This window comes from Anticarsia gemmatalis, chromosome 25, assembly GCF_050436995.1.
Source record: "Anticarsia gemmatalis isolate Benzon Research Colony breed Stoneville strain chromosome 25, ilAntGemm2 primary, whole genome shotgun sequence".
NCBI lineage: Eukaryota > Metazoa > Arthropoda > Insecta > Lepidoptera > Erebidae > Anticarsia > Anticarsia gemmatalis.
The window spans coordinates 7,371,223-7,394,071 of record NC_134769.1 but is presented as its reverse complement, the minus strand read 5'-3'; the positions used below and the strand labels follow the sequence as shown (position 1 = coordinate 7,394,071).

The window sequence follows — 22,849 nt, the reverse complement described above, 5'->3', positions numbered from 1 at the left end:
CATTTTAAGTAGGTCTAGTGATTGTTCAGGTTTTTGTTTTGTGATAAAGAATAACGTTTGCTTTATGATCGGTAGTGTTTTCGTTCAATTTCTTACTATTAGCTTGTCTTTAGATAGAAAACCTGAACAAAATCACCGAGGACAATAAATTGATGGATGATCACTTGCAAATTCGTGGTAGCGTTCAAACTGGTCCATCATCTTATTTATTAACGATTTCGTTCATTCTTTGGGTTATAGTAACTGCCTTCTAACATCACAAATGGATCTAGGGGACTTGAGCAAAATAACAACCGGATAGATTAGAATTCCTCAAACCAGAATCATTCAGTCTTTTATAACTGATCAAATTACTTGACCATAAGGCCTAATTTTTCCATAACAACTGTCCAGGCAGCTATTATTATGAAGCCGTACAAACTACTATTGTTTCACATAATATTTTGAGCTGTGTTACACAACAATTTCATTGACGTGCATTAGTTCTTGCAACTATTGTACTCGGTGTCCTAGTTAAAGTGCTATGTGCCAGTTATTCTGCTGTGGTCAATACACCTTTCATTTATAAGGAAAGTTGTGCAATATGTATTTTTATTATGTTTGTATATAACTGTTTTGTTTTACTTTGGCGCCACATAGAGTTATTTTTTCATAACAGACTTTAAAATAGTGGATGTTTGTAATTCGACTGTATATTTTCGAAAATAGAGATGTCTTCTTCTTCTTCTTTAAAAGACAACTCCCGCACTAAGAATTGCTCTTGTGTCGCGGGGACTTTTACAAACATACAAACAACGGACACAAAGCACAACCAGACCCGAAACAATTATTTGTGGATCGCACAAATAATTGCTCCGTGTGGGAATCGAACCCACGACCTCCCGATGCAGTGGTATCGGCGTGGTGACCTAAACCACTGCGCCACGGAGGCAGTCATGTTTAGAAGTTATTTTCATATTATTTAATATATAAAATTCTCGCGTCACAGTGTTCGTTACCATACTCCTCCGAAACGGCTTGACCGATTCTCATGAAATTTTGTGAGCATATTGAGTAGGTCTGAGAATCGGCCAACATCTATTTTTATACCCCTAAGTATCACTATTTTTTTAAATTTATATAGCTAGACAACGTTTGCTGGGTCAGCTAGTATTCTATAGAATTTACACTATTTGTCAGTTAGTTTGTAGTTAGTTGCTTTTTTATAGACAAATCAAAAACTAACCAGAAATTGAAACATCTCTGCCACATAATAAGTGACTATTTTAGCAACTTCTGGGTACATCTACTGGTATTTTTTGTTTTTAATTTTAATATGTTTATCAAACTATATTGCAACATCATCATGTCACGAAGTATGATTTAAGGTACTTAAATAATTAGAAATACACTTGACGCCTCATTTCATATCATATTTCGCTTCATCAGCATCAATTACTAACAAGCAAAAAATTGCAACGACTGCAAACTGTTGCGTAGTTGTTTTCGTACTCCAATGAATCAGCATGATGAGAATTTATCAAAACCTGTGTAATTATATTTATTACTTATCATCCTTATTCGTACAGTAATTAGGCATTACTCACTTCAAAGGATCTTATCTAATACATCCGCAAATTATAAAAAGTGCTATATCAAAGATTATATGTTCATATCAAATCAAGGCCATGGTCTGATAGTGTTCGGGCAATTATCTGATTTTAATGTATTTACCTTTTATTATAAGTATAACTGATAAAAAGAAGGCGTGGCAGATAAGGGACATTTTTAGATTCTTGGAATATGAAAAACCTTCATAACATATAATTAAACAAAAATCTTTATAAATAGTATTATATTACTCTGGGTCTCCAATAACCTGAAAAGGTTTGTCAAGATATTTTCGGCGGTTAGGTATTATATTCATTCATATATTAGGTTTACAAATATATTCTAGTTTAACCCGGTTATACCATCCATTTTTCATGTATCCACCAGACTGGCATTTATAACATTAAAGTTGTATTTAAAAACATGAGTATTTTATACTATTAAACGGGGAATAACAGGTTAGTAACTTGAGTCTTGCTAACGTTTCAGCGCCAGCTGCACTAGCCGTGTCCTTCATTTCATTAATATCAGTCACATTGCTGCTGTCCTCGCCATTTGTCTCAGCTAGTTTTAATAACATGTCTTTAAACAAATCCTGACAATTACTATGCACGTGTTTATTTAATACCTAATACAAGTAACATTTTCCTTATGTCGGGAAAACTATGATGTGTCATCGTTATTTATATAAAGATCTTTATTTTGCAAACTTTTGCTTACAACATTTATAGGTACCTATATTGTTTTTTGCAATTTTTTCTCGGAATAAAATGATTTGTTCAGTTGAAATATTGACCCGTGCCAATTTATATCGTCTCAAATACTAAATTTACCACTAGGAAAGAGATTTTCCGTTGAAGTGCTCAGCTTAAACCAGTGTTAGCTTTGGTAAAGTCTGCTTATAAATTTTTATCTCTTAATGTCCCACCGGTAAACACAAGTTCCTCCTGGAATGAGACTTTAAGTCCACGTTGGCCAAGTACTGGTTGAAGACTCTTAGGCAGGAAGAATTCTCAGGCTTGCAAAGGTATCGTGTTCTATAATTAGCTTGGGATTTTTTAACCCAGCACTGTTGAATCTAACTGCATCACTTCATAGTATAAAGTAAAGTCACTTCCCGCGTCTGTCTCTATAACTCTATGTATGTATGTATGCATAGATGTTTAAAACTACACAACGTATTCGATGCAGTTTTTTAAATTGATAGAGTGATTCAAGTAAAGTAATTGTTAAACGCCACAAAGTAAGACAGATTGAACACAAACTGTTTAATAAACTATTAAACTATTCAAGTAATTATGGTCAGACCTTTCGACGCTATGAAGTCTGTCCTATTCGCCCGTGGTTTGTTCTTGTTGCAACTGTCGAGGTCGACCACTTTCCAAAAGACTCATACTATGTTACTGGTTTTGAGCGAGTTTGAGACTTTTTATTTGATTTACTTTACTCATGTATGGTTTATGTCAAATCAATCAATCTAGTTTCAAAGTAGTTCAAGCGATCAGAAGGCCATTTCATATGGCTTAGCGACTGTTTTGTATGTAATAGGCACCTTTTACTTAGGTACCTTTCTAACTCCCGGTTTCTAAGTACTTTTAGCGGTAGTTTATCTGTTCAATAGCGTTAAAACTCATACAAAAAAACGCTATAGAATAAATAAACGACTACTAAAAGTCCTGCTCTATCCGATTGAGGTTATTGTAAATCGATAATTAACCGGACGACTATAGGATAGGCTGTTAAATTTCATTATCACACCTCGTACAAGGTCCCTAAGGCGGGACACACATTTCACTAAACCCCTTTGTAACCAAGCGATAACTCAAGATAACACGTTAATCTACCCACGAACCGCTATCGCTGTTACAGTGCTTGTGGTTTTTCGATAAAATATGTGCGCCGGAGTCTCTGACGTCACAGAGGCGCGTTCCGGCGAACCAATCAGCGGCCTCCGTTCTAGAGGCTCGGCGAACTGTCATGGCCGCTCGTTTGAATGTGCAACAAGAATTCATTATTCTTATGGTGAATGTATGTGTGTATCTAACTACTTGGCGCAGTGGTTTAAGTGCTCGTAGCAGTAACCGCCGCGTGTGGTGGGTTCGAATCCCTCCCGAGACAAAAAATTGTGTGATGAGCATGAGTATTTGTTCTGAGCCTGGTTGTTAATTCATTGTATGTGGAGGATTAGAAACCCGTGTAAATCCCGATCCTTCGGGAACTCCAGGATAAAAAGTAGCCTATGTGTTATAATTCTGGACCGTCGGTTACCTTTATACCAACTTTCATCGTAATCGGTTCAGTAGTATTTGCGTGAAAGAGTAACAAACATCCATACATTCTCATTTACTTTCGCATTTATAATATTAGTAGGATATGTAACTAGGTACAGTAAGGCACTATGAATAATGAGTGGAAGTCATTATTTCAATACACTGTGTGATTATATTATACTTCCAAGCTGATATTGGTACAGCTGTCCTTTGTGTGAGTTCAAGTTGAAGGTTGGTGGAGTGTCCTCAGAAATGTGTATAATAATGTAGTTGTGATGTCATAAGATAATGGCTTTATCACATGACTATTTGTGTATGTGATCGAGAGTAGGTATAGTGAAGTATATCTTTTGGAATAGGAAACTTATGTATCGGAGTGGATAATGATTAATGAAATGACTTACTTTCAATTGTTGTGAAATTAGGAATGCAATATTTGTTATCTTTTACCCAAATAAATTCCTGAAGGACTGCAAAATTAGCACTTGGTTAGCGTGGTAGACTCCAGGCCTAGACCCTCATTACAGGAGGAGACCGAGCTACCGAGTAGTGGAAAGTAAAAAAGTTATAAATTGTAGGCGAAAATCTCTAACAAAAAATGTCTACAGGGCGCAAAGTATCGCTTTCCCAAAAAGTCGCTGTAGGATACAGACGTTTTGTCTAAGCCTCATTTCGCCTGTACTTGTCCGGGAAATTCCACTGAATATTTCCTTTCGTTACCACGTGATGTTTACAAGAATTGAACCTGTGAACTCCGTCTCGGCGCCATCAGAGTGACAGGGTCACGTTGGTCAAGTATTTTGTTCAAAGGTCTCAATTGAACGCACGTTTACATATTGGACTTATTTCCCCCAATCAGCCTTTACGAGATGCACATGACTAAATTATACAGGGTGGTTCTTATGATCCAAAACGTGAAAATTTATCTTCTAGAATAATCATATTTTATGAACTGCTAAGTTAATGGCTTGTACCCGTGAATATAATTTTTGGATTAAAACACAGCCGTAAAAATTAATTCTGTTACGTGCAAAATTTTTCTTAGGTAGATAATTGCCATCGGTAACCTGTTCCTCTTATTTAAAGATCATCAAGAACTCGCCTTAATATAACTTCATTAACTGGAACATACATATTTTGATATTTCAAAAAGAAAACATACTCACCTTCCTACTTACTTAGCTTTACTTGTCATATCAATGTTCTACATTCCTTTTTCTGCACTCAACAAGTCATTAGCAGAAATAACAACACTCTGTATAACATACAGAATTGACGCAGGTCTGTTTGTCATTAGTCGACGTAGTACTTTGCATAGAGCTCGGTGCGTGGCGCACTCTCATGGCTAAGCACGTGTGTGCACTACAATTAGACATGGCTTCCTCTGCCACGGTACAAGGTAGAGGAGCACGGTCAATAAATTTACCTGTAGGTACAAAATGACAAATACTCAAAACTTACTCTCTTTTAGCTTTGTGACGATCCTGGCTTTATGACTATTTCCGCAAAATAATACATTTTTTCGACAGCTGAGCAACGATGTCGAAGTCCAAAACTTACCTAGTTTTATTCACAGTTGATTTGCCGGTGAGGGACTTGATCTGAGCATATTTTTGTGCCATTTTTGCAAGTCATCCCATGTACAATTTGTGTGTCCCGGTGTTTTTATAGGACAGTAATCTAAGCTTAAATTTTAAAAAAATAATGGTGTGTTTAGGACAAATATTTGTCCTTCTTTCGCGTTGAAGGACTGAACAGGTAGGTTTTGATGTAGTTTGGCAGAGTTACAGTTTAATTTAGAAAACACACGTTTGAAGTACGAATTAGGTACTAGTTAGTATCGTAATATATGCTAATGACGATAATTATAACTATTTTTCTTGTCTATCCAAACTAGCATCAAGGTTTGTTTCTAAATCTCACAATATATTTTTATCTTCTGTTCAGACCACATAATAATGTCGTTATATCACTTGATCCACGCTGTTCGCTATCCATTTTATCAGTGTACAAACAAACGTTGTTGCAAATACCTTTTAACTCTTCAAGTGATATTACATACATTATAAGCGTCTATTCTGATACAGACATAAACGTAATTCTCTTTGAAAGTGAAGTAACTGCAATTGTAGACTGATCTAAAGAGCGTTTTTCTCATATTTTTATACTTTTGATTAATATTTGATCATAAATATTATAAATGAAAAAACAATCGGAAGGTAGTCCCTACAAAATTAATACCAGAAAATTACAAGCATTAAATTTAGTTACTTTTTTAGTAACAGTCGTCACCAATTACCTACTCTGTAATGGCTTTAAGTTAATTATCTCGATAACAAAAGTTTAATTTGCAATTATTTTATATACTAAACAAACTCACATTTCAGGTACAAACAGAACAGTTAGGTAGCTACTTACTTACACGATCATTCAATAGTTCACTTGTATTGAAACTTAAAAGAGAGCAGTTCTAGAGGCGTCGTGATGATACGCAAATTATTTGCCATACATTTACACCACACAATGAGGATGAGAACAAAACAAGGACGTGGGACTGCAATGGAGCTATTATTCTATTAATACACAACACCCCTGCAGAAATACACCTTAATTTAACAACCTTAGAGTATAATATCCAATGGTAAAGATACCACATTGGAAAACTCGTGACTACCAAGTTAGGTACTACATTAGACCTATGGTTGCATTGGTTATTGCCAAATATTTCGCGGAGGTGTAGTCTAATTTTAGGTTCTAATTGAAAAATAAGCACTTTGTTTTGTAATGTTTGAAGATGAAACTATAAGCATTGTACGGATTGTACCCAGTAAATGTTGTCAGTCACCAAGACGGTGACGTTAATTTACAAAGATAATCTGATTGATTGAGCCAAAATAAACAATCTGGATATACAGTAAAGCAAATATTTTGAAAGTTAATGAAAAAATAACGTCTGTGATATGGACCCCATCTCAAAGAGCGAAAAAGATGTTATATTGGGCCGACAACTTAGAAGAGAATAAAGCCTTATAAACAGGGTTACAAAAAATCATCATTTATAACGTCTGTGACCCACAGGCTAACGCAGCTGACGGTTGCCTGCTGCACTTTATTTTAGAAATATACAGATTTATCAATTATAATCTAGATAATTCGTGCGTGCTAAGGTTCTCTACTAAGTTGTCGGACTATAGTAAGACTAGGGAACAATCTAGACCAGAGAACATTCGGGGGATACCCTAAAATCGCAAGAGTCCATATTAGCAATATTACTGCAATTTAATTATGCACTTGACCACATCAGCAGTCAAGGCACAAACGTGTCTCTGTATAAATAACAACTACTCGTTCAATTACAGCACTCTATAAATGGAATTTTATGTTAAAAACTTGCGCGTGCGCCGGCGATCGTAAGACATTGACGGACCAATCAGAGCGCGGTGCTGCGACACACCAACCCATGAGTGTTACGTCACAACAGCTGGACACAGTACAGCTATATTGCGCTTGAAATAATTTGTAAATATTCTGCAGACTGTCTTCTTTAGCGCGATTTTCTACAGACGGTACTCTCGAGTATCGAGAGATTGACATTTAAAATGTACTTTTATTTCATTTGTCGTATGGACAGTGGTCAACCTAGTGTCAAAGTTGTTCAAGCCGCCCAAAGGCCTTTGACATGGCTTTACGACTGTAATCTTATTGATAACCGGGACCGACTTTTTACGTGCCCTCCGAAGCACGGAGACGCTCAGTTCAAATACCACTATGCGGCCACCCATCTATGGAATGTCCGCGCCAAGGTTGCTTAACCCACTGATCGTTTACCGAACGGTGAGTGCTAGAACTAGTCACGAGCGCCTCATGTAAAATGTACTGCCAGAAGAGTTCATAATTATGGCACTCGCTCGAGGCGCTGCTAGATTTTCATACAGATTTCTCGATAGCTAGCGGTGGTCGATTATTGAGACTAGTAGAGAATCGTGCTACTGATATATACGCGCTTCTACCCTCCGCCAGCCTCAGGCTTCTTCATCTGCCAAAAAATAGGTTCTATGGGAAAAAGCGTGATTTGTATGTATGCATTATATTAGGTCGGGGAAAGTCTTTTCGAATTATAGTATGTATGAACTTGTAATAAAATCTTTTCTCTACAGAGAAAAGCTCGATATTTGGGTACCTCACGAGCTCACTGAAAGAAACCTAATGAACCGTGTACTCATTTATGATTCTTGAAGCCAAAGAGATTTTATTACAAGTTCATACATACTATAATGCGAAAAGGCTTTTTCCCCGACCTAATATGTAAGGGTAGATAATTATAATGAAAAATATAATACCTAACCTGTAACTAATGTAAAACTACACAGCTGTTTCATGCAATCCGTACAAATCAAACACTTATCCTTTGGATAAACTAGGCTAATAGAATGTCGTTTGCTTTGATGAATGCATAATGGGTGCACATTGAACGATCCCACGTGACACGACAGCTGACATCGTCTACATAATATATACATATTTATTTATAGGGAAAATATGTATGGGGATTCTGAGAATATTATGGGAGTCGTGAATCTCTTTTGTGTCCTTGAAATACCTAAGATAGTTATTGGGTATTCATTAAACAAGTTAAAGTAAAAATAATACATTAATTTATAATAATACATGCAGCATTTTACATTGTTGATTACTTTCCCTTAAATCAAAAAGATAGAGCTATATCGTGAACATTTTTTAAAATAACTGGCAAGAAGCAACTATGTCAAATTAATAAAATAATTTTCAATTGACTTCTTTCACGTAGGTTACTGTTAAATTGATGGACCATTTGTGGTAATTCATAGAATGGTGACTGCATTCATTTATTTCGTGAGTAATTGTCTTTAAATCCATATTATCTACACAAATTTTATAAATGGGGCGGTGCATCTGAACACGGTGAGTTTACTTCTGTTCTTTTTAGATTAGCCCCTGAAATAATTGTTTAGATAGTGATAGTTGGTCAGAAGTGGAATAGATGGAGGGATAGCATCAGTATCAGCTAGTAACTAAATAAATATTAAATAATGTAATAATCGTGATTATTGTTGCTGCAATAAAAATACAAGTTTATAGATTTGTCGTGACGACACAAGCTACTTTTACACGTGTTTCTGTTAAGTAGCTTTATTTCTTTTTATCTTTAACAATGACATTTCCATAGTATTCTCTTCTGACTTTAATGTATATTTATTGTCTACATTTACCTTCTTCAATTTATTAAGTAGAGATAATATTTTATCATTTTATTTCGTTTAATTCTATTTACCTATTTAATGAAAATAAAAAACTTATTGAGCATTTATTGCATTGCATTTAAAACTCATCTTGTTATACGAAATGGAGCTTGAAAATAAGTTTTTATTTTAACTGAGACCTGAATTTGCCTTCGACAAATAGATTATTCGATGAATAATTATGACCAGAAGTACATACATTTGATGGTTTTTAATCTGTAGAATCTATGAAAAACTCTTTCCGATGTATGTAGAAACTATCAAAATCATCAAAATTCCCAATAGAGTTGTGACGTTGGCAAAAAAATAACAGCTCAAAAATTAATCCGACGCTGTGCAAAAGTAATCAACAGTCCGTCATTCAAGGTACATAGGTATTGTTGATCGTACTCATTGGCACACAGCAGTAACTCGTAGGTATACACACACGTCACTTTCATCCTACGTATAGCTGTGTGAGTGCGGCCGCTTCACAACGCGATATAGCCATTTCGTTCAGTTGATATCGTACCGCCACAGAGCACGGACGTCTTAAATCCAAGTAATTTATTCTCGCGAAGTTATCGTACAATTAAATACTGTGAATTGTGTTGTGTTGTGTTTATTTCATCGAGTTTCTTTGGTGAGTTGAAAAGACTTTGTTTAACCATGATCTTGATACATCGTACAGTGATGGCCAGAAATAAACTGTTTTGGCACACCACACCGCCTTTACCCTTGAAGTGATACTGAACTAATTTGCAAAGTTATTTTCTTTTAAAGAAATGTTTGAGGTTTTTTTGACGTATGCACAAGAACTGTAATTTATTAAAGAATTGGTCCGTTTGTTGGTTTTTTTGCAGTAAAATGTAATATTTCGTGTTTGTCGCAATTTACGATAGTCGTGTTGGTAATTGTGTTAATCATTTATGTGGTAATAAAAAATGGTATCTTTAACAGCCAATATACTTGGCAATACTTTATATAATGTAATGACTTTGCTGATTAATTCCTGAGTTAAATCAAGGCCGGGTTAATCTAATGCTTTTTGTATTTTTTGCAAAAACTGTCAGTCTTTAGCTTCTGCTACGGTTTTATTACTTTAATAATATTATATATATAAGCAATTTTTCTAACGATTAATGTATGTTTGCAACTCGTCTACACAAAACCCCCTAAAAAGATTTTGACGTAATTTGGCACGCAGATAGGTTATACCTTAGTAAAACGCAAATGATTCTATTAACTCTGAGAAATCATTCCATACAGACATAGTTTTAGGCACAAACTAGCATGCCATATTCTCTTGTTTGTTAAAGTCATCAGTCATCTCTCTTCTGAAAATATTATACAGCTATTTTATTTATTTTATTATTTAAAGGAAAACTTCTATGTGTCATATTACTCAGAAAGTGTTTCTTCCGTAGACATTTCATTGTAATCTATACTAATATTATAAATGCGAAAGTAACTCTGTCTGTCTGTCTGTTACGCAATCACGCCTAAACTACTGAACCAATTTGCATGAAATTTGGTATGGATATAGTTTGATACCCGATAAAGAACATAGGCTACTTTCATTCAGGTGGCGGACGAAGTCGCGGGTAAAAGCTATTAATTGATAAGTAAAGCCTTTAGTTATGCTAACGGTTTGTTTCATTCGTTTTGCACGTGGCGTTAACGTTGTTTGCGAATGTAGAGTCGACTCTACCGTAACATTTATTATGCGAGTAATAATGAGTGGCATTTTCCTTATTTTCATGCGAAGATTCAACTAATGTGTTAGTTATGCTTCCGTTGGTATAAGATGTGTGAATTTTTACGGCTGAAAAGGTCAGAATTGCACACGGTCATCATATTTTACGGGTTTTTCTTTAAAATTGTCAAAATTATCAAGTTATGAGCTTGATTGTTCGCCTCTCTTCCCTTTGGACTCACCTAAAGACTCCATAAACTTAGTTTAAAACCAAATGCAAGATGTAATTTACAAAAAAGGTTAAATAAATAAGGAATTGTATAACATAGTAAAATTGCTGTAGGCTCTAATTAGCATGTTCGTTAATAATGTAAAGTAATGTTAATATCTCTTGTAGGAAAATTAATTAAAGATTCATAACAAAATTGTCAGTAAAAGAACTCAGTCTCAGTATGACGTAACTGAATACATAATTTATCCCAGTTTTATCTCGAATCCGTCAACTCCTACCGACACTGCAATCTATCTCAACCAGGTAGACCTTCACAGGTTAAAAAATGAACATACATAAAATACCTGTATTCAGATCAAAATTCACTTATATGTGCTAGAAAAATTCTGCATTTGATTTGAGGCAATTTGTTTTTGTGTAAAGTATCTTCTTTAAAACCAGTATGTGTATTACGTATCTAAGTTGACAACCAGTTTACGTCAAACTGATGGTCACTATTCAGTACATTGCTGCTTTGACTTGACATGACAATCACTGTGGTCTAAGAGAGAAACCATTGTACAGCATACTGGCTTTCAAATAGTTGTCAACTGAGATAGCCCTCACATATTTTGTTCTGTATACTTACAGCACAATGTTTTGGTTGGGTACTACTCGTATTTCCATCTGTGTAAACAGAATCGATTCATTGAAAGTAAGGCTATTTTTTAATTATTCTCCTTGTTGATAACTGAAGTGGAAGAATGAGAAAAAGTGGAAAAGATTGGTTGATCGATGATGTCTAATATTTATATCATCATTTTGGTTGGGGGATTTGTATGTAATATTATTATTTATCCCTAGAGTGATAAAATAAGTCATTCGCTTTTGTTTCCCCATGTAAATATAAGGACGGAAGGTGGAAAACCTATTTACTTTAACGAGATTAGGGTACATATCAGGTTTTTATAATAAAGTAATTTTGATAATCTTTGATTAATTCATCATATTATTATTACTTATCTTAATTACCGCGTTGTGATGACATTACCAAAATTAATATCCAGAATGCAACATCAATAAATTATTGCATTCAATCTTAAGTAGCTACTTTGCATAAAAACTTTGAAATATGCTAGTATTTGAATCAGAAGGTATTTTTATATTTCATTGACATTTTAAAAATGTTAAATGTAAACGTAGTATCTACGTCTCAGGCGTAACACTTGTACCATTATTTACCCGAAATAATAAAATAAATATGTCTGTTCTCACATTAAAAATGTTTGATTTGTATTGTATTTTTACGAAACTAGCTGACCCGCGCAACTTCGCTTGCGTCACATACATAAGAGAGAATCATAATTTATTTTCCCCGTTTTTGTAACATTTTTCGTTGCTACTCCGCTCCTAATGGTCGTAGCGTGATGTTATATACCCTAAAGCCTTCCTCAATAAATGGGCTATCTAACACTGAAAGAATTTTTCAAATCGGACCCGTAGTTCCTGAGATTAGCGCGTTCAAACAAACAAACAAACTTTTCAGCTTTATAATATTTATTATTATTATACGAAATAAAAAAATAGATATATTAAAATTATTGCAAAAATTACCAAACTGCATCGCACTTCACCAGCGTGATAGATTCAAGTCCTCAACTCCTTTAGCGCGACAAGAATCACAGTATTCATTTTTTCCAATGAAAGACACTAATACATTTTTACGTACGATAGTAGCTGAAAAATATATTCACATTGTGTCTAGACTTCGTAGATATATCGATATCAGGGATTTTTTCTTATTCAATCCATCTCCGTCACTTTTTGTTTGCTCATAAATTCCGAGCGTAGGATAATGCCACCCATCAGCATATTTGATATTAGCATTTTCTAACCAGTTTCAATTATAATAAAGTGCTCATTAATATTTATTACTATTAGATAGACAACTGTTTGAAAATGAATTAAATTTATTTTTATGCTCAATTTTTTTGTTTATCTTTTGGTGAATTCAAATATATTCAAATATTATACTTGCGTTCGTTTATTGAAGTTAATGTAAAAAGGTGATAATGCACCAGTTAATTGTTTTTTTTGATCGAATTAAATTTTGTTTTATTATTTTACTTATTCGTCCTTCAACAATCATATCTTTAACATCATATACCTAAGTAAGTGCTAAATTGAGTATTTTGTAATTGTTTTCTTTTTTTATGCTTTTCATTTGTTTCTTATCTTATAAAGTAAGTTTATGTAGTGGTTTTACCTACCTGTAAAAAAAAATCTTATTTTTGTTCATTTCTATCATCTTTAAGGTTCCATCGTTGGTTAAAGATATTTCTAAGTTATTTAATTTTTGCGATTATATGTATGTATTGTCGCTTAGTTGAATGAAAGTTCTACAAACTTATCAATACTTAAATAAACAAGGAATCTGTATAAGTTGAAGTGACATCATCAGTTCCATCAATTGACTCGACAGGTCTATCGCCGCTAATTGAGTATCGCCTTGACATCTGAATGTCAACTGATGCTAAATTAAGTGATTGACTATTGGCAAGAGAATTGATAGCGTTTGTCCACTGATATTGCTGATTCATGTCCTATATAGTACGCTAATTTAACTACCTAGTATAAAATACTCTCCCAGAGACACTGGTCAGGGAACAAATTTAACGACATGTGTTATACAGTGTTTTAGGTCCACCTCAACTGCCAATTATGGCCAGGATCATGATCTTGATAACCAGGAAGAACCAATATCCATAACCTTTTATGTTCATGGATTTTGTTTCTTAAAATCTGTGCGACAGCAAGCGAAGTTGCGCAAGTAGCGAGCAGATAAATATCAGAGGTCCTTTATTTTTAAGATATAAAACCTAAATGACCATGACCTTTGCCCAACAATGGGACAGTATAGGTTAAAAAAAAAAAAAAAAACGTAAATTAGATTGCTGAAATGTCGCTCACAGAAAAGGCTACTGAGATCTCATATAATTAATCTTTCATCTGCAATAGCACCTTCTATCTATAGATAACCAATAAATTACATAACTCAATATACTAAATTACATAAACTGCATGTATGGAAGTTTTAGTACAAATCTTCCACATCGGTGGAAATCTGCGAATAAGCACGTTTGTTATAAATTAGAATCAGCACGTTCGTATCCTAGCAGTGATAAGGTGGGCGGTGGTCGGACGTTTCAATCTGAGGCCACGTGTGCTGTGTCCATGCTGTCACGTGGACATAGCTTGTGGGATTTGCTAATGGATCTGTGAATAGGGGATTGTTATGGGATCTGTGGTTAAATTGCTGGATTTTCCTGCGAAACATCCATACAATATATATGCAAACATGCATACAACTGATTGCAGTGTTATGTGCTATATTTTTTGATACAACGTTTCTGCATACTCCAGAAATATTCATTCAAATACTCGAAAATGCAACGTGAAGCAGTATGCAATTTCTTGCGGCTTTATAATAACGATTATATTGTTGAAACCAAAGACTTATGTTACAATCTTTGGTTTCTGTTTTATCTAATCCTGGCATATTCAGCAAGATTCAAATCCCATCAGGTAATTTTCGATTACTTTCGCAAAAGTTTTTCATTTAGTAAACAAACATACGTAAAACCAGGGATTTGTTCCATTAGGGTAGACAGATGCCTACAATAAATTATTTTAAAAATTGTTAGTTGATTCCTCAGTTTATTTTCCGTAGTCTGAAGTAAATTTTTTGAACATAATTCCTGATCAGATTCAACAGGTTTCTGTGATACAATTCACGTTTACTTCCTGCTAGGCATTCTAACAACATCTACTCCATTTTGACATTGAGCCTAGCTTAGCCGAGAATAAATTACAATACTAATGCTTGGAATAAAGCAAGTATGGACACGCGTGATTTACATGTACGGTGTATGTAAAAAATAATTACTAAATTATAGATTTTATTAATATGAAGAACGATTATATTTAGGTAATGCTTTATTTGCATCCATATTTTTAGGATACAGCGTTTGCTGCCGCTTATATGTTTTAAAGACTTAACTAATGTTTTTGTACCTAGGGGTTTCTTCTTCGTCTGTCCACTAGCTACCACTAGCAGTTGTTAAAACATTGTGTCATTGATTTGCTTTTTTTCTGGAACTTGGGTTTCGTAGCCTACATATTTCTCGAGATTCTTGCAATAAAAAACAGCCTTTACACAGTCACTACCCGCTAGGGCACTAGATGGATTTATATTCTCACACAGAACAAATCATTGTATGATCCAAAACAAACCCATTTCTAATTTGACCACACTTTGCATTCGTTGTCTGTGTGTATGTTTTTGCGACACGTCATGACTACGTAAGTTCAGGAGTTAGCTTTAATAGAAGAAAATCGCATCAACATTTCAAAAGATTCCAGTCTAAAGAATCACTTAACGCATAAAGTGTTACACAACACCTTGATCTTCACACGGCGGATAACCAGCTGTTTCCAGTTAGCACCGGTGACAATTTGCTGTATCGCACGTGGAATAACACCGCGACTGACTGCGACTGACACTCGTCATGGACAAACAGCGATCATCGCACTCGTAACATATGAGTTGTTGCTTTAGACTTACTCATAAAACAAACTAAGGAACGCTTGTATTATATTGAATAGTGAACTGCAGTTGTTAAGTAGTCGGAACAAGCGACGACCAGCGTTTGAAAATTGAAGAAACTGTTGTTATGATATACGCTAGAGACTGATAAAACTCTCATATAAATTTTCTCGACAGTCGATAGGTTTCACTGGGTAAAATTTCTTCAAATAACAAAATATTCATGGGATTCACAGATTTTCTTATGTCTCAGTATATTTGGCGAAAATAACATTCCCCAAACGATTAATAGATGTTTTTTACTTCAATGTATTGTCCATGTCCATTATTATAAGCATCACCTTAGCCATGCATTTTAAAAAGAAATCCCCTCGCGTCTGTCTGTTCAAGGTATTGCGAAAATTTTTATTTTAAGAAGTGAAAATTACAATATTTTAAGGAGAGCTTAATGTATAATTTTGTATAGTTTTGCGGAAATTGTTGAAATTGACAAAAATATTGCCCGCGTTGGGCTCCAGTACGATCAGAACGAGTTATACCGAGATCAAAAGTGTTCTTATAATAAAGTGATCGTGCCTAAAATCACGTGCACCTTTTATATATCTCTTCGTCGAGTTATTCTTTGAATGAAACATGTTATTTTTGGGCGGCAAATATGTGAAATATTTTGTCTAGATATATTTAGATTCGCACGAGACGTTCGAGTGACTTTCTTTAAGTATCTATTGTTAGTACAATCACGTAACTCTTAATAAAGTTCATGACGGATTGACATTGCTCGTAGCCGCGATATACTTGTTAAATGTTTCAGTTTTTACAGTGGTTTTCATACTATTGTAATCACTTTATCTAACGGAAAGGCTATTCGACATTTATCTTAAACCTGCAATGTATGCTTCTTATTAATAATAACAGAAAACGATTGTATTGTAACAGTAGAACACTGGCTGAAGATTATCACGTCTTATTCATGAGAGGAGGATTTGCTCCTAAATTGCTTAGAAGCAAATACGTCGAATGGTTTATCATTATCATAAACATTAACATACTATTTGACATAATATATTTTTGATTTTTGTATGTGTATTCTGCAATATTGTATGGCAGAGAAAATTTAATTAAGTTTTATCAGTTTGTCTCACATTTGTATTTTCAGTCGTTCTTCAATGTAGATTTTAAAATCAGATTACGTCATACCTTTCTGACCCTTTCAAAATCACAGGACTGTGTTCAATAATAACAAATAGCAATGCCTACGTGTCCAATATCGCGGAGTCTTTGCGAATTGAGCTAATTTGATCTAATTTGCTTGTTATAAACACCCACGCAGCGCTCATTCACTCATACACTTCATAACTTGAAGTATAGATACAGACCTTCACGTATGTACCTCTATATTGTTAGAAATTGCTGGACTGCAACCGAAAAGAACTATACAAGCCGCTATCAGAAATTATTATCTTTCACCTTACACCAATCTAATTATCTGCCACATATGGAGAAGCTAAAAAAAGCTACATACTTCCTATCCTAGTCCTAAATATGCAGGCATGATTTTTTCTCATTTATATTGCAATGTTCCTCAATAGTAGTCCGGAGTTTGGTAATGTGTCCGGTAAATGGCAATGGCGATAAAATTTTGAGCATGACAAGAAAGTGTTAAATGGATTTTTTACTCCGGAATCAGGAAATAATCAGTCAAGGTGATCTACATATCACAATTTTGCAAGTTGCCGATTTTAATGTCAGAATAAAGGCCGTGTGATAAGAATGAGTGATATTATGACACGAATATTACGAGTGTTCGGGAAGTTAGATCAGGTAAATTGTGCTCCGCCATTAAATTAATTAAAATTGTATATTGCGAATATTTTGCAACAAGCTTCTGGAGATCATCCGGGGTGATGAGATGGACTCTTGGCTATAAACTATCAGTGTATCAAATCTGTTAAGCAGTTTTGGCGTGAAAAGTTACAAATGTACATTCATACATCTATCCTCAAAATCTTTCGCATTTTCAATATTAGTAATATAGGATAGGGCTGAAAAGATTTTCTCTTTATGTTATGTGTATGTTTCTGTTTAGTTGATGATTTTACCATCCAAAACTGTTTCGTTTCTATATCGCTATCGTTAAATGAAATAACACTAAAACTTCATTTTTTTCTTTAACTCTTGTCTTTTGGTCTACTCCAATTGCCTCTTAAACTCAATTTCAAATAATAGGTTTAAATAAAAACCTAGTATAAAACTGTCATGCGGTGTGGTTGACGTCACTTGCGGTGGGGTCATTGTACTCTAGTTTTTGTTACCTTACATTGTAAACCACATGTTACCTGCGTGGATAGTTTTTGTATCATATCTCCGTTTTTACGGTACAGTTTTTGTTACTAACTTTTGAATAGTTGCTGTTATCCGTAGTCAATAGGTTCTTTGCAGTTTTAAGATGTTGTCGTCAAAGTGCAGATTTTTAACTATGGGTCTGTTTTGATAGAGTTTGTCTGGTTGAACTCCTTTGAAATCGTAAAAAAGTAGCCACCCTTGTCATAAACTCAGAAGTAAAGTATTATCCATACTAATATTATAAATGCGAAAGTAACTCTGTCTGTCTGTCTGTCTGTCTGTCTGTCTGTCTGCTACTCAATCACGCCTAAACTACTGAACCAATTTGCATGAAATTTGGTATGGAGATAGTTTGATACCCGAGAAAGGACATAGGCTACTTTTTACCCCGGGAAAATGACGCATTTCCCGGGAAAATTCAGGTTTCGCCACCGAAGTCGCGAATAATCAATATTATAATGACATTGAATTAACAAAATTCCGTTGTCATGGCAACAGTTTTAATGGCAGATATGCTTTAGCGCGAGTTATATGAGATATAAATAATTTTGAGAATATTTTTCGTGAAAAAAAGCATATTTTGTTGTTAAGGAATAATTAAGCTTTGTATTAGTAAAATCATTCACGCGAGCGGAGCCGCACGGGTCAGCTAGTTATGTCATATTTTATACAAAAAAGCCCCAGACTTAGTTGCCAAACAAACAAAGAAACTGACAGACAAACATTTATAACATTAATATGGATTTCCTCGTACAAATGATTATTTTCTATTAGTTAACAACTAAGTTTAAATTACATGTTGATTTCATTTAAGTAATTTAATGTGTTAATATTAGAGCAAAAGTCAGTGAACGACATTTAAATTAATTGGCAAAAAACAAATGTCGCACGTCAAAAGGTCGCTAATTTAAATTCTTAGCACATCAGTATGTAGTAAACCAACATTTAGTTTAGTAAAATATCAGCATGTTTAACAATAATATTAGCAGATTACTTTTTTGAATCCGTGTGGTCTAAGTATGCACACCTACACAAATGGATGAGTGTCCGAATCCTAGGCAATACGAGTACGAAAATGTATTATACATGTCGAAGTTATTACTGCATTAGAAATAATTGCTTCTTGGTCTAACGGTTAAGATAAAACATCGTGATGAAACTTTTTATTCACGCCGTTGCGGTTCCACTGCTGGGCAGGAGTCTCCTACACTACGAGAGATAATTTAGGATTAGGTTAACCTTGCAACTTTTAAAGTTATTTTACACAGTTCTTAGAGGAATGCAAAGTCTCCAAGCTGCACTTGGACAGCGTGATAGACTCAAAGCTTAACACCCTCTCCCTCATTCCAGGAGGAGACTTTTGCCCAGCAGTGGGACAGTAATGCTACTAATGCACAATTCTTTTTGTGTATTAAGACTGATTAAAACATCTGAAAATATACAATTTCAATACACATGTCGCCATTTTTTTCTACACGAGGTCTTAAACTATGTTTAATTCTATTGCCAAATGGAAGTCAGGTGTAGTCTTGAACAGACAGTGCGACGCCTACAAGGTTCTCTACTAATAGACGTAGAGTAGGCAGAGCGTACTATTTTGTTTTAGAGGTAATTAGTGCCAGTAATTGTTGCGACATGTGTTGTAATGTTGAAATAAAGGAGGAAAATGAAAATTTAAAGGTAGAGTAACTAATATAGTGTAGAGCTTCAATATTCTGTGATATTCGATAACAAGTTGTCCCGTACATGACGATTAGTAGTGCTTTTTCGTTCCTATTTATGTATAAACTCAAATCGACGAATAATACTTAGGCTATGTATGCATAATCTGTCAGAAAGTTAAAATTATTGTTAAGTTATGTGACAACGGAAAAGTCGACCTATAAAGAACTGGTTGCATATTTAAGCGAATTAGGTTTCCAGTATAGAATTTCGATCGAGTAAATTGATTTTAACTGAATGACTTTATCCCATTTCATCACGTACGCTCAGATTTATTGGGTTTACTTTTCTTCTCCTAAAATGGTAACTGGATCAAGTGCAAGTTTCTAAAACATTTTCCTTTTGCGGTGAAAAGAAAACTCTTGATGAGTCTAATAATGTTATTTCTATTCTAAGGAATACTTAAAGATAAATAGAACTTGAACTGTAAATTGCGATATCTGAGAACACCATATCGGTTATTCCCATTAGTATATTTATACACTCACTAGCTGACCCGCGCAACTTCGCGTCGTAGCGTGATGATTATATAGCCTATAGCCTTTCTAGACAAATGGGCTATCTAACACTGAAATCATTTTTGAAATCAGTAGTTCCTGAGATAAGCGCGTTCAAACAAACAAACAAACTCTTCAGCTTTATAATATTAGTATAGATATATACCTATATGTGGTCAAACAAATAAAATTACATTAAAATCCATATCTTACTCTCACTATACTAGAAGAATACATCTACTTATTAACCGGCATCATCACTGGTATAAAATAAAATGTTACCGTCTTAATGAAAATTAACGCCGTATCTACTACATAAAACCGACTCACAATACATTTTACTCTTTTTAATTACTATTGTGACTTTTATTTGCTGCCTGTTATATAAACGACACAAAATTTCAGCTAGTAAATTGATAACCTCATACATAACACTCTTGGACAGTTACAACTGTTCTGCCAATTTGTCAAACGGCTTACACTGTGCCAAAACTGGGAACTGGAGGTAAAGACAAGAAAATAACTGCTATTCTGTTGCGTTTTATTTGTTTAGAAAATTGGTGTCTTAAATGACAGGAGTAAGTTTATTTTCAACTTTATTGTTATCTAATATGACGGTGTATCATCAAATTTCTGATAAAACGCCAAATTTGTGTTATACCTGGAAGTAGATGGATAAAAATATCTGCTTTTGTAACGTAACTTGCATGAGTTTCCTTTAATATTATGAAGAATTGCACCGATCATCCATTATTACACTTGACCAGCTTGACGTTTCGGCCTGTGCCTTAATCGTGATTAAGCATGTAGTATTGGTTAAAATCTTTTTTATCCGTAAGACTTGTCTATCCATTAAGTATTAAAAAGTTATACCATCGATCGATATAATCCTAGAATCATTATAATCACGCGTCTGAAACCGTCCGCCTTTCAAAGAAAAGCAAACGACCTTTCCAATGTCATCGACCTACAAAATCGTGAAAATACAGTGTTTTGTAATGAACACAAAAGTACATGTCGGTTACGAGACCGTGGAAGATTCCTCCCCCGTGCCAGGAATCATTGCCAAATGTATTAATATGTACTTCACGACGATTTAGGCATCGCCCTTCCGTTTTGTATTTCATTCATCGATTTTTAAAGGTGAATTCTGTATAAGACTCAAAATTATATTTTTCAAATGAGATGATAGTAGACATTTATCTTCCTCTTTAAAATCTTTACCAATTTCAAATATTGAAAGTAATTTTTTATATTTTCTTTATTTCACAGCTTACCTTTGATTTAAATGTTGATCTCAATTTGCTGTACAATTTTGGAAACTAAGGCCATTAGTTCAATGTCTCCCATATTTTCTGTAGAGCAATCAATTTGGTCTTCTCTTAAGATTACTTTTGTTAGTACTATTCCCATTTACAAAATGTTTCTTCTATTTAAAATCCGTTACGTGCTGTTGACCCGAACTTGTCAATTTCTTCTCAAATCAACATCACACAAAGTATCAAATCATTGCATAACCTTGATGAAATGCAAATCATCCCGCGTATATTTGGTACTGACGTCATTGGGGGTGTGACCGTGTGACCCATTGGAAGCTGGCCAGGTGGGTGGTGTGATGCTGCACGTGGTAGCACACCCTCACAATGCTGATGCCGTGGGTGGGGCTGTCACGTGGATCCCACGTCAAGACACCACCACGTCATTGGAGAACCCATTTGTGCTAAATGCAATCGAAATGCAGACGTCAGTAGATGTTTGCGACATCGAATTCGATTGAGACAATAACAAATTGGATTCGATTCGAGTGCAAAACAAGTACAGTCGAATTAACCTCAATTGAAATGTTAGGTGCGAAATAAATAATCATACTAGTCTACTTACTGAAAGGTACGACGACCACCAAGCGACAACAAAAGAGACTGTTTTACCATAAATACATACTATACCTTTTAGACCTGAAGGTATAGGCAGAGGTATATGACGATTGACGATACACCGGTCTACATTTCGCCATTAGCAATGTTAATCCAATGTAGGGAGCGAGTTTATTGCCATTTACCGGGAACGTTACCAAACCTCAGGCTACTATTGAGAAATATTTTAACATAGTACTTTCTCAGAATCAATTCGAGACGAAATGTTCAGCAGTTTTAACTGCGTCCAAAATTGGCAACATCACATGACTATCAAAACATCTGGGACTTTCTGTTGTACTCCATTTAGAATATTGGCCGAAACATTTGTCAAAGGCCCAGTGTGTCATTAACTCTCCTTGGCCAAGATTGGCCAAAGGTAGGCCAATTTTCCAATTGTCCCCACAATTGCTTATAAATCATACTACGGATGGCGTCATACGATCGTTCCGCATACATCAGCTAGATTTTTTGATATTTGTTTGCTACAAAAATATGGACTTTGTAGCATGTGAAGTTTGTACTCCAATTAAATTGAAATCTGTTTTTGACGTAAGTTAAGTGTCTTTACCTTTTTATTGTCGTGACCTTTTTATTTTTTGCGAATATAAAATACGGTTTATTACACATTTTCGTGTCAGTACCAGTTTTAAAATTACAGCTATATAAATCAGCTACGGTTTTTCAAAAAGCATTTTTTACCCTTCTAAACGTGTCTTTACTGATATGAAAAACAATTGTAG

At 34.6% G+C, this 22,849-nt stretch overlaps 1 protein-coding gene across 4 annotated transcripts in view; it reads left to right on the top strand.

Annotated features, from left to right (window-relative positions):
- LOC142983969 (trehalase-like) overlaps positions 1 to 22,849 on the top strand; it is a 66,800-nt gene that overhangs the window by 7,409 nt on the left and 36,542 nt on the right. For 3 of the 4 annotated variants that reach the window (XM_076131206.1, XM_076131203.1, XM_076131207.1), the window contains exon 1: positions 9,628 to 9,761. The exons of the other annotated variant lie outside the window; for it this stretch is intronic. The gene's annotated coding sequence lies outside the window, so the exon portion shown is untranslated. Of the gene's footprint in view, positions 1 to 9,627; positions 9,762 to 22,849 lie in introns of those variants that run through there. 4 annotated transcript variants of the gene reach the window in all.